Source organism: Cavia porcellus, unplaced genomic scaffold (genome assembly GCF_034190915.1).
Source record: "Cavia porcellus strain 051 isolate PalLab524CR breed Dunkin Hartley unplaced genomic scaffold, mCavPor4.1 scaffold_13, whole genome shotgun sequence".
NCBI lineage: Eukaryota > Metazoa > Chordata > Mammalia > Rodentia > Caviidae > Cavia > Cavia porcellus.
The window spans coordinates 55,612,049-55,624,257 of NW_026947496.1; the positions used below are offsets into that span (position 1 = coordinate 55,612,049).

The window sequence follows — 12,209 nt, forward strand, 5'->3', positions numbered from 1 at the left end:
CATCTTACCAGTTTTCATCTGCTTACTAGAGGACCTCAAAGGTCCCCAACCACCCATGGAAATGCACATTTCCACCTGGCTTTCTTCCTTTGCTCAGTAGTTATTACCTCTGGAATAGTCTACCTTGTCTTATGAGCCCTACCCCATTCTGTGACCTTTAGTAGATGAGAAAGAGCAGGGGACACTGAACATTTTCCCCAGAACCTCCCACAGGAAAAGCTCTGTCAGGGAGGAAACAGGTTAGAAGAGGGAATGTTGTATCTCCATCTCTGTTGGCAAGCACTGTCTCCTTGTCTGCTTGGGCCAGACATTTTCTTAGAGGCTGGTGTGTGCCGGGAAGTATTGGTGCTTCCAAGCAAGAAAAGGAGGAAGAAATGACAAGAACCTGCTATAATTACGAGTGGACCTTCGAGTTACACTGGCCTCACATGCAAACAACTTGGATTATAACCAGAATTTAGGTTTAATTTATGACGAGTCTTAGTTACGACCCATAATGCTGGCTGCTTTTGCAGTTGTTAACAAAGGCCTGCAGTGCCAGAAAAGTGTATGTAAGCCCACATAACCGTCAATCAGGACTCAGCAGCACGTTTCTGGTTGTGATTTAAATCGGTGCTTTATATAATTGCTATGATTACTGCTATGAGAATGGCCCCAAAAAAAGCTAGAAAAGAAGCTAAGGAAGGAAAGAAAAATAAAGCAATCATAATCAAAAAGAAGAAAATTGTGAAGAAATATAAAAATGGCATTCATGTGACCCATTTTGCTAATATGTACAGCATGTTGAAATCTACCATCTTGACAATCTTACAAAGAAAAGATTTGTATAAGGAAGCTAGTGTTGTTAAAGGTGTTACTCAAATTAGTCAGTCACAATCAACAGTGTTAAGTAAAAAGGCTGTTAGTGTAGATAAATGAAAGGCAGATGACAGGTTAGAGCCTATCTGAATCTGTAATCTGTGAAAAAGCTAGGGCTATCAATGCAGATCTCATAAAGGCTAACCCATCAATGAGTGTTAATGGTGAGACATTTCGTGCCAGTAAGAGGTTTCAGAATTTTAAATTAGAAACTGGGGTTCATGACGTAACTAGTCATGGTGATACAGCCCTGCTGATAAAAGGGTGCTGAAAATGACATGCACCACTTTGAAACAATGACACCGAGAAATGACTTTTATGCTCATCAACTGATGAAACTGGCTTTTTCTGGAAGAAAATGCCCAGGGGAACAAATATTACCCAGGAAGAAAAGAAAATCCCAGGCCACAAGCCTAGGAAGGATAGGCTAACCTTACTGCTGTGTGCCAATGTCAGTGGTGACCCAAGATAAAGCCTCTCTTGGTTTGTCACTCTGAGACCCCTCAAGTGTTCATAAAACATAAAGTCATGAAGAATAGTCTAGGGTTCATGTGGAGATCTAACCCAAAAGCCAGAGTAACCAGAGTACTTTTTCTTGAGTGAATCAGGGAAGTTTATGTCCTACTGTTAAGAAATACCTAGAGGACAGAGGTTTACCACTCAGGGCTTTCTTCATCGTAGACTATGCTTCTGCTCACCCATGAGATTTGAAAGAAGAGTTGACTGAAGAATTCTCATGGCTCTCAGTAAAGTTTCTCCTATCTAATACAACCCTTCTATAGCAGCCTGTGGACCCGGAAGTTATAGCTAACTTTAAGAAGCTGTATCCCAGAGAAAAGTTCCTGAAGTGCTTTCAGATGGTCTCAGGTACAGATTTAACCTTTTAGAGTGTTCTGGAAGGAACGTTACAACAGCCTTTCCTGTGTGGGGTTAATTGAGAAGTCCTGGACTGATGTGTCTCTAAGGACATTGAAATCTGCCTGGAAGAAAGCACAGCCAAACATTATCCAGAAGAGAGACTTTTAAGGCTATATAGAGAAGCCTGAGCCTTCAGTTGATCCTGTGGTTAATGACATGGCCACGATAGCAGAGTCCATGGTGGTAGATAGTGCTGATGTCAAGGAACTGGTACAGGAACACTGAGAGGAACTGTCTACAGAGAAACTCCAGCAATTTCTGACTGAGTAACAGCAAATGCCAGCTGAGGAGCTTTCTGAAGAGGAGGGGGAATCTCAGCAATCAGTGAAGCAAAGTTTTTCTTCTAGAAAATCTTGAAATCTTCTGGAAATCTTTAAAAAGTAGACAGAGTTACAAACATTTGTAGAGAACTCACCTGGACAAAGAAAAAGCCAATCTTGCATTCACTTGCTTAATGAAGGTGCCAGGTCATACTACAGAATAATGTTAAAGAAAAGACAGAAATGGAAATCTTATACCAGTTTTTAGTTCTGAAAAGGTTAAGACATACTGATCCAGAAGCAGGTCCTAATGGGCTACAGACTCTCCCGAGGAGAGAAAGAACATAAGCACATTCCTGATGTTCTTATGGAAGGGGACTCTCCTTCCAAACAGTAACCACCTTCCATGTCATCCTCCCTTCCTACAAGCCAAAGATTCACCTTGAATGGTGACTACAATATGAAATTGTTTTTCTGGTAAAATAAGAACATTTTGTAACATTTTGTTGAATACACTAGGAAGGTTATTGGTATTTCTGGTAAATTACATATATTATACAACTCCTTTTTATTTGAAAAGGCTAGTAACAACAGAGAGTGCTTAAAGCGGGTTGGAATGCATTATGGGTATTTCCATTATTTCTTATGGGAAAAACAGTCTTAACTTACAGCCAACTTGAGTTGCAACCAGCTCTTGCAAACAAATTGAGTTGGTAAGTCAAGAGCCCACTGTATGGAAATTAAAGATTATCTTGAAATAGTTCTCTGGAATATATTTGTGTAAAATAAACTTTATTTTAAATGAAAAATTAATGATGATGCTTATATTTCTTTTATCTCATTTTTTATTGTGGCAAAGTGTAAGCACATAACACATACCACTTTCCCCCTTTTAAAGCATTGAAGACTATGGCTTTAACCGTATTCACACTATCCCGTGACTGGCTCCATCACTCTCTTAGATGGTTTCATCTTCCCAAGCTGAGACAGTGTCTGTATTTACTTTTCTATTGGCAGCATCATTTCCTTAGCCATAATATGATTGAGCAGATATCAAAACTATGACTTTCTGATTATCTATAGATTAATTATTGTTACTTCACTTTGATTCAAGTCTTTCAAATCATATGTGATGGCACAAGCCTTTAATCCCAGCACTTAGGAGACTGAGGCAGCCAGATTGCCATGAGTTTCAGGCTAACCTGGGCTACAGAGTGACATCAAGCCAGCCTGAACTGCATAGAGACCCTGTCTCAGAGAGAGAGAGAGAGAGAGAGAGAGAGAGAGAGAGAGAGAGAGAGAGACTGGTCCACTGAAATTGGTCCACAGAATGCCCAGTCATTTTCTGCACAAAAAGTCTTTCATACATGTAAATGTCTTTATTTGGCAAGAAGGAAATGTTTCTTTTTTTCTTCTGAAACCTTGTCCTGTCTTTTTTCCTGCTTTTACCTCCTGTTTTTATCTCCATAAATATTTTTCCCTTTCTCTTAGTTATCATTAGCATTCTTCACTTTGGAGATCAATTCTCCTTGGACCTGAATGCTTCCTTTGTTGTTACTTCTGTTCTCTCCTTTCCCAAGCTCGCTTTTCATTGTTTTACTTTTTAGAATATTTTAGAAAAGCATAAGAGTGTCAGTTAGCTTTCCATCACTATAGCAAAATACTTGAAGTAGTCAACCTATAAAGAGAAAAGGCGTATTTTTGCTCATAGTTTTAAAGGTCCCAGTTCAAGATAGTGTGTGCCCATTGGTTTAAAAATGTATCACAGCAATGTACCATGATAGAGCAAACTGCTCATTTGATGACCAGGTAACAGAAGAGAAAAGGAAGAGGCCAAATTCCTACAACCCCCTTCAAGGCTGCAGCCTCCATGATTTAAGGACTACCCACATGGCCCAGTCTCCTAAAAGTTCTTTTATCTACCCGTGTTGGTTACTTTTTTGCTGAGACAAAATACCCAACACTCAAAGTTAAGGAAGGAAAAATTTATTTAGCTGACAATTTGGAGAGGGTTCAGTCCATAATCAGCTGGCTCCAGGGAAGGGTGCATGGCAGAGGAGCACAGTTCTTGATGGCCAGAAGACAGCAAAAGCAACAAGAGCAAAAAGGGAGGAGAGAGAGCAAGCCTCTTTCTCTCCTTCATATTACGTGCAGACTATCACCCCAGGGCAGGTGTAGCATTCACGTCCATAATACTAGCACTAGACAATGAATTAATCACAAACTCTAGAAGCCTTTCCCCATGGCTGTATGAGAATTTGGGGGGCCATCCAGACACAAACTGTAACAATCCCACTACAGCCATCCTGGTATGTGTGTGTGGGGGGGGTATTTATAGCATATCAAGAGTTGAGGAAATTTAAATTATGCTCTTAAGACCTATGAGGCTTAGAGGGTGATGTGCAGGCACACACAAATGAAAGGATATTCTGTACGGCAGGCATTATACTGGTTTTTATTCAGGACTTTGACTCATATTTCAATTGTTCACCAGCCTCATAGCTCAGTCCTGTCTTTCACTTCTACAATCAATCCTAAAATATATTTAAAATTACAGTAGTTCTGAGACAGTTCACTGGTTGAATTCCTTAGCTTATGTTGCTATTTATTAGAAGCCCGAGAGGCATACAGCCCTTACAAGCTACTCTGATATGGCAGGTCTCTGCTCCTGTGATGCTTCTATTCTAGTTAAGGGAGGCAAATAGTAAATGAGAAAGTAACTTTACAAGACCACAGATTGTGTGAAACTGCAGAAGAAGGAAATTGTGGTGTGACAAAGACTGTTGAGGAGAAAGAGAGGGGCCCTCCTGAAAACCTTTCTGAGAAAGGATGAGTCAGAACTAGGTATCAGATAATGGTGAGTGCATGACTCTGCCTGAGTGTGGGAACCCTTAAGTAGCCTTTACTAACAGCCCTGGGAAGTTGCTTATAAACCATATAAGTTCTGGGGAGCTTTCTTCTCAGACACAAAGAAAAGGCAAAGAAATATGACAATTAACAATGTTAATCATATCTGGTGTTGCAGGTGAATTTGGAGTCATGTTACATGTCTCCTTCACCTCACTTTATTTGTGTGTGGCAACAAATATCCATGGAACTTGTGTGGTTATAACAAGATAGAAAGCCAATGAGAGTATAGAAGACCTTGACTACAGACTCTCACCAGATGAACTGATGGACAACTATAAATATATAGAACACTCCACCTAACAACTGAAGAACAAATGTTTGTTCCAATTGTATGGGAGAACATTCTCCAAGGCAGATCATCTGATTGGTCATAAAACAAGACTCATTAAACATAAAGGCATTGAAATCACTCAAAGAATGTTTGCCTGTCTACAAGAGAATTAAAATGAAAATGAGTACTGTAAAATCAGGAACACTTTTATTCAACATAGCCCTGGAAACTTTAGCAAGAGCAATTAGACAAGAGAAAGAAATAAAAGGAATAAAGATAGGAAAGGAAGAAGTTAAGCTATCGTTATTTGCAGATGAAATGATACCCTACCTAAAAGACCCCAAATACTCCACCAAAAGACTTCCCAATTTATAAGCAAATTCAATAATGTGTCAGGTTACAAAGTTAACAGTCAAAAATCAGTAGCTTTCTTGTACACGAATAACAAACTCATTGAGAGAGAAATCAGAGAAATGATACCTTTTACAAGCATCCCCAAAAATGAAACACCTAGGAATCAATCTAACAAACAATGTAAAAACCTTTTACATTAAAAACTATAGTACTCTGGAAAAGGTGATTGAAGAGGATATTAGAAAATGGAGAGATACATATCCCATGCTCTTTGTAGGAAGAACCAGTACAGTGAAAATGGGCGTACTTTGAAAACTATTTTACAGATTCAATGCAATCACAATCAAAATTCCAATAGCATATCTCACAGAATTAGAGAAAACAACTTTAAAATTTATCTGAAACCAGAAGAGACCTAGAATAGCAAAAGCAATCATGGGCAATAAAGACAACACAGGAGGCATCACAATTCCTGACTTGAAATTATACTATAAAGCTACTGTGATTAAAAAAAAAAAAAACAGTGTGGTACTGGCATAAAAACAACACAATCCAAAGATCAGTGGAACAGATGAGAAGATGCAGAAACAACTACAAAGGTGTCTTTGACAAAGGTGCCAAACACATTCACTGGAAGAAAGAGAGTCTCTAATAAATGGTGCTGGAAAAACTGTCTCTACAAGGATTAAAACTGGACATATCTGTCACTATATACTAAGCTAAAATCAGAATGGTTCAAAGATCTTGATATTAAAACAGAAACATGAAATCTTCTAGAAGATAGAGAGATAGAGTAGGTAAATTCTTGAAGACAAAGACTATAAACAAAACCCAGATTGTAGGAACTATCACAATCAGCAACTTGGATCTTACCTTACTGAAAAGCTTTTGTACAGCAAGAGAAACTACCAACAGAGTGAAGAGACAACCCACAATGTGGAAGAAAATGTTTGCCAGCCCTTCCTCAGACAAAGCATTACTATTGAGAATGTACAAAGAACTAAAAAAAAAAAAAAAAAAAAAAAAAATCAGTCCTCCCAGATTTAAAGACCCAGTCCAAAAGTGGACATCTGAGATGAATACACACTTCTCAGATGAAGAAATATGAACAGAAAATAAATGGTGGGAAAATGTTCAACATCACTGCTCATTTGAGAGACGCAAATTAAAACAACACTGAGATTTCACCTTATCCTGGAAAGAATGGCTAGTATCAAGAACGCAAGCAATAACAAATGCTGGAGGTACTGTGGAGAAAAAAGGAACGCTTCTCCACTGTTGATGGAAATGCAGACTGGTGTAACCACCGTGAAAATCAGTGTGCAGATTCCTTAAAAAACTAGGATTGGAGGTCCCATTCAACCCTGCTATTCCCCTTCGGGATATCTTCCCAAAAGAATTAAAAACATCATACCACAGTGATATATATGCACCCATGTTTATGTCAGCACAGTTTATAATAGCCAGATCTTGGAAACAACCTAAATGCCTATCAACTGAGGAATGGATAAAAAAGATGTGGTATTTTTATGCAATGGAGTACTACTAAGCCTCAATGAATGATAAGCTGGATGCACCTTGAGAACATACTCATTAGTGAAATAAATATGACACACACGTGTAAACATCATATTGTTTCATTATTGTACAAGCTGAAAGAAAAAACATGTATATGTGTATGTCTATGTACATAAAAATATTTAAGATAGTTATACGACTGATTTCTCTAAGTTCACTGAAGAGAAAGCATTGTACTGGTATTGTTCAGACAGTTAAATGCAGATGTCTTGTGTTCTGAGTGAATAATTTGGGGATGACAATGCACTTGTGTGTACCATTGTTAAGCCCTGGTTGATGTGCTTTGAAATTTAGTTTTAGGTTTTTTTTTTTCTTCTTTCCTTTTATGTTTGAATAAAATGGATTTTTAAAAAAATGAAAATGAGTAACCAAAGGGCATTTGGAAAATCTCAAATATTTAGCAATTAAACAGGAGACTTGGAAATAATTAGTGGGTCAAAGACAAGATCACCCTGGCAGTTAAAATTCCCTCCAGCTGCTCTCTGAGGAGTGGGCTAGAAGGGGCAAGTGTGGACCCAAGGAGCCCAGTGAACAGGACTGTGCAAGCTTCTGGAGAAACAGTCAGGGTAGATTAGTGCCGGGTGAGGACTTCAGAGAGAAAGAGGAAGGACAGATTCAGTTCCGTGGAGGTGGAACCTGTGGGGCCTGCTGAGGACCCATGTGGCTGACGTGGACAGGAGGAAGCAGGGACAACCTTGAAGTTTCTGGCTCTAGTTATTCAGTGTCTCACGGAAGCTCCCGGTACTCCCAGGCACAAGTCCAGATTTGTCTGCTTAGCTTCTGGGGGGCTTCTCACCGAACCTCTCACTGCCCCTGCATCTCAGTCATCCTTTTCCAGCCTGCCGACGGACCCATAGTCCTCTCCTGATCTCAGCCCCCTTCTGGGGGCCTTTGCTCATGTTGCTTCTCTTACCTGCAGTACTTTGGCCCTGCTCTTCACTTCCCCTCAGCTTAGATGCTGCTTTTTATGGAGAGCCTCCCTGGCTTTATTTCTCCTGGATGGTTTAGGGGCCCTTCTGTGCATGCTGTACTACCTATCACCACCTGCACCCCACTTCGCGTCACTCTTCTTTCTCCCCTATCAAAGCTTCTGAGAAGAGAAAGTGCGTCTTGTTCTTTTGCTGCTGCCACCACCTGCTATAGCCAATCGCTGCCTAGCTGGCCCTGAGTCAGTCCTCAGGAGGCAGGGGTGATAATGAGCACCATTACCAGGCCCTTGCTCTGGGTGCACCAAGGCTTCACCCTCCGAGTCTCATGTGATCGTCCCAGCAGCACTATGAAATGGGCTCCAACTTCCCTTTCCAGGTGAAGCAACCCAGGTGTAGGAGGCTTTAGCACTGTGCTCAAGGTCACACAGTTAGTGGTGGAAATGGACTTGGAACACAGGTTGTCAGATTCCAAACCCCAAATTTTTAAGCAGGAAGTTGAACTACGAAAGCCAAGCCAGGATTGAAACCCAGTGAGCTGGAAGGTGAATTGGTGATCCCACACCATCTTGCTCCCCCTTACCAGGCTGTGGTCCATCTGCCACGTGCACACCTCTGAGCAGGTCTCCCTGGAGGTGGCTGCCAGATTGGGCCAGTGGGTGGGACAGGAGCGTGAAGACCCATTGCAGCCTCCCGAAATAGACCACCATTGTGTGCCACCGCCCCCTCCCTACCTCTAAGAAAACAAAGGCCTCATTTCTAGTGCTAATTAATTTACATAAAGGAATCAGAATAGCTACATTTATTATCCTTTCGGTAAATATTCCTCTTCCCATTAAAATGTAGCCAAAATGATCCTCTTCAAATTAATACCAGCAATAATTGCTACATAATTAGCCTCCAGAGATGCGATCTTATAGACAGTGATTTTTTCTTCTTTTGTTTTTTCAGATAAAAAGTAAAAGAGCCTTATGTACTTGTTTCCAGTGGTGATAGTAAGTGGATTATGATATTAAGTTCAAAAACTTCATTTTTTTCTCTGCTTGACTGACTACGTAAAGGGTTTACTGTGGTTCAAAGTGCGGTGGGCATTGAAGCCCATGGTAACTGCTGACACGTGATGCCTTAAAAGGAAACTCTGCAGCCACTTGCCAAAACCGCTGCTTATTGAGTTCTTACACAGCCGCCCTGCCGGCCGTATAGCTTGTGTGTTCGGGTGCCCACTACATCCTTGTGATCCCCACTGCTTACAAATGAGATGCCAAGGCCCCAATGGCTGGGTGGCTTAGCCAAAGTGACAAAAATGGTGCCTCGTGCTGCCAGGATTTGGTCTCAGAAACACCAGACGTGAGATTTTTTTGAAGTGTTTTGTGTCTTTTTTTATTGAAATGTTTGTAGTACGTGTTTACATTCCTTGTGTGGAGTTGGTCCACATACACAATGCAATTCCTCTTTCATCCCCCTCCCTCCCTCCTCCCTCTTTCCTGTCTCCCTCTCTTGATCCCTTTCCCCTTTGAAAAAGATGTCTCCCTACTTCCTGTTATCTTTTGTTTTGCTCTTTATTTTTTTATTTTAAAGGGGGTAAAATTAAACACAACAAAACAGAACAAAATGGGACATAAGAAAGCAATGTAAGACACATAAATTTCAAAGCTAGATGACTTGAGATCTTCACTGTCTATCATATTGTCTCTTGTTTTCTTCCAAATAGTTGTCCATGTCATTGCATACAGAGAATTCATACAAAACAATATAGTATAAAACTGATCCAAACAGAATGAGGAAGGCATTTTAGGTCTTCAAAACCAGACAATAGGGAAGTCACTAATGACTGTCGTAGTCTCTCATTCTCTTCAAAATAGCTGTACCTTCTTTCATGTATATTAAGTTAAACAAAACAAAACAGGCAAGGGGGGAGGGGTTGCTTGGTTTTGCAGCATTCCAGGTCCCAGCATGGCATGGGTCTCAGTAAACACCAGTGGCTCCTGTTCTGGGCTGCCACAGCCTGTCACGCTCACAGCTACTCACCAGTGCGGGGGTGGGGGTGGGGGTTGCTTCAAGCTGCTTCTTTCTAATGAATTGACCATTTCACTGCCCAACTTCTGAAATGGCCAACAAATCATAGAAAGATAATCTCTTTACGCTCCTGCTTAAAACCAACAGCATAGAAAGCTGCCGGCCTTGATTCAGGGCCAGATTTGTTCTTTATTTATACTTTGAATTTCTCATATAAGAGAAATCCTAGGGCCGGGAATTTAGCTCAGTGGCATAAACACCTGTCTGACAAGCCTAAGATTGTGAGTTTGATACCCATACAAAAGAAGGAAAAAAATCCTGTGACATTTAAGCTCCTGTGTCTGATTTATTTCACTTAATGTCATTGTCTCAAGGTACATCCATTTGCCTATAAATGACTCGTTTATCTTTCTTTATGGCAGAGTAGTACTGCATTGTGGGTAAATACCACGTTTTCTTTATCCAGTCATCTGTTGATGGATATATGGTCCACTTCCAAGATTTAGATTTATGAATTGTGCTGCAGATAGGCTGGGCATGGTGGCACATGCAAGTAATCCAGCACTGGGAGGCTGAGGCAAGAGGATTGCTACAAGTTTGAGGTCAGCCTGGGCCTCACAGTGAGTTCAAGGCAAAACTTTGCCTCAAAAAAAAAAAAAAAGCGAAGAAAAATTTATGCGGTTATAAACATGAACATATGTTGAGAGGCTCCAGTCCCAATTTCTGGGTAAAAGTGAATTAAACCCAAGTTGGAACACTGGAAACTGTTATTTGCAAATATTGCTGATAGCACCATTTAAAATTATGTACCCAGGCTAGGCATGGTAGTATACACTTGTAATCCCAGCACTATAACCCCACAGTTTAAGGCAGGAGGATCACCATGAGTCTGAGGCCAGCCTGAGCTACATGGTGAGTTCAAGGCCAGCCTGAACTACTTAGTGAGACCCTGCCTCAAAAAAAAAAAAAAAAAAAAAAAAAAAACCACAAAGAAAAGTGCACTACCTAAGTTTTTTGTGTTTTGAGAAAAACTATCCATTGACAAAAAATTGCCGTGACAAAATAAAATAAAATAAACATGGGCACGCCTGTGTTACTGGAGTGTGACATCTTTAACTCTTTTAGGAAGATACCTGAAAAAGGAATAGCAGGGTCTTCTCTCACATCTCTGAGATGTGATATACCATTAGAGCTAATTTTGTGTATTTCTTTTGAAATATGGGAAGCATAAAGAACATTCTGAAAATGTATGTGCTTAGTTTAACAGGCTCACACCTGTGTAGCAGGTTTAAGGCCAAGAACTAAACTGCAGGCATAACGATATACACCTTCAGTCTCAGCGCTCTGGAAAGCTGAAACAAGGGGGTCTCAAGTTCAAGCCCATTTTAAGGCAACTTAGTGACTTAGTGAGACCTATCTCAAAATTTAAAAAAAGAAAAAATTTAAAGGGTTAGGATGTAGCTTAGTGCGAAGGCCCTGGCTTCAATCCCTAATACCAAGAGAAAAAAAGAGAAAAAACTAAACTGTACAGCCATTACGTCAGACCTCCCCATCAGGGTGTCCCACCCCAGCGAGACAGGAGATGAAGACATCACAGACTGGCTGAAAAACAAGCCCGAGCCTGTCAGTCATGAAGATCTGGAGCAGAGGATAGAAAACAAGATGTAACCTGATCCAAATCAGAGACTGATAACAAGATGTAACCTGTCAATCACAGCCTGGATTTGAGGACAGAACACCACCAACAGACCAGACCTGAGTAGGTGTAAAAACGGACAGCCACTGACTTCGCCACTACCAAGATCTTCCTGTTCTGCTGTCCTCTTTCTGTTTGCTGGAGACATCTCTTCTCTCTTCTTCACTCTTTCTTTTTCTTCCTTTGTTTTATTGTTTTTGAAGTGGGTTCATGTACAATATAGGAATCCAAGCAGCCCAATTGATAAATTTGGAATTTTATTAGCTGAGCTCAGCGACCACTTGCATAGACCGCTGTCTCAGAATCCCACCCAGTGGCATTGAACTGAAGGGTCACAGGGCATTCAAAGCAAAAAGCCGCAAAGCAAGACATCCTGTTGGAAACAATCTAGGTGGAATCTTACATTAATTTTGGTTGACATC

At 40.6% G+C, this 12,209-nt stretch overlaps 1 protein-coding gene and 1 non-coding gene across 2 annotated transcripts in view; one reads left to right on the top strand and one right to left on the bottom strand.

The window, feature by feature from the left end:
• Nucleotides 1-12,209, top strand: part of Gxylt2 (glucoside xylosyltransferase 2) — an 83,381-nt gene that overhangs the window by 41,662 nt on the left and 29,510 nt on the right. The window lies entirely within an intron of this gene.
• Nucleotides 10,135-10,271, bottom strand: LOC111757886 (small nucleolar RNA SNORA2/SNORA34 family). Its single transcript, XR_002792143.1, has one exon. It is a non-coding gene; the product is annotated as a small nucleolar RNA SNORA2/SNORA34 family (small nucleolar RNA).